The sequence below is a fragment of the Chrysochloris asiatica genome, unplaced genomic scaffold (genome assembly GCF_000296735.1).
Source record: "Chrysochloris asiatica unplaced genomic scaffold, ChrAsi1.0 scaffold00002, whole genome shotgun sequence".
Taxonomy (NCBI): domain Eukaryota; kingdom Metazoa; phylum Chordata; class Mammalia; order Afrosoricida; family Chrysochloridae; genus Chrysochloris; species Chrysochloris asiatica.
The window spans coordinates 26,203,507-26,204,553 of NW_006408520.1; positions in this window are offsets into that span (position 1 = coordinate 26,203,507).

Below are 1,047 nucleotides of genomic sequence, written 5' to 3' on the forward strand. Positions count from 1 at the left end.
AAAGCTAAAGAACAGAGTTTCCTTTTCCAGCTCTCTCTCTCACCAGCACAAGCCGAATAAGTAACTTCTGAAGATCAGGCAATTGCCCCTAAGTTTGAAATAATTATGCTTGCACTTTTCTTGAGCCATAAATTTTTCAAAATAAAGCATAAGTGTGAATGCAATGCGTTACTGATCAAGTGTTTATTTATGGTTTTGTTGTTATTGTTAGCTTCCATAGAATCAGTTCTGAATGATAACAACCACTTATACAACAGAACAAAACACTACCTAGTTCTACACCATCCTCACAACCATTGTAAGGCTTGAGCCCTTTTGTTGTAGTCATTGTGTCAATCAATCTCATTGAGGGTTTTCCTCTTTTTCACTAATCCTATACTTCACAGAAGCATAATGTCCTTCCTCATGATATCTCTTCTGAAAACATGTCCAAACACATGAGACAAAGTCTAGTTATCCTCACTTCTAAGGAGCACTGTGGCTGCACCTCTTCCAACACAGATTCATTTCTTCTGCTAGCACTCCATGGTATATTCAGTATTCTTAGCTAACTTCATCAGTTCTTGCTTGACCTTCCTTTTTCATTGTCCAGTCCTCACATATATATGGTACCAATGATTAATACACAAATCACCTTCAGCTGAATGTGAAATCTAATATATTGATTCAGGAAATTTCTATTTGTGTGATTGGAACACAATTTACATTAGGGAGGTATCAGGTGGGTTCTCTTCAGGTTGATCTTTTTCTTTCTCACCCACATCACCCTTCCAGAGATCCTCACCTCCATACTCTTTCAGGATTTACTTGGGTTCAGAAATAAGGTTGGGGTTTGTGGACATAAGCAAATCAAGTGTGAACTGAGAAAAGACATTCAGCACAGCTGAGCATCTCTCCAGTCAAATGGCCATTGGCCCATGTTCTGGTTGCAAATAAAGGAGGCCATACCCCACTACAGAGTCCTGGTGTGGCGCTGTGGGTTAATGCGCCAGACTGCAAAGTCATTTGAACTGCAAGGTTGGCAGTTCAAGCTCACCAGCTGCTCCC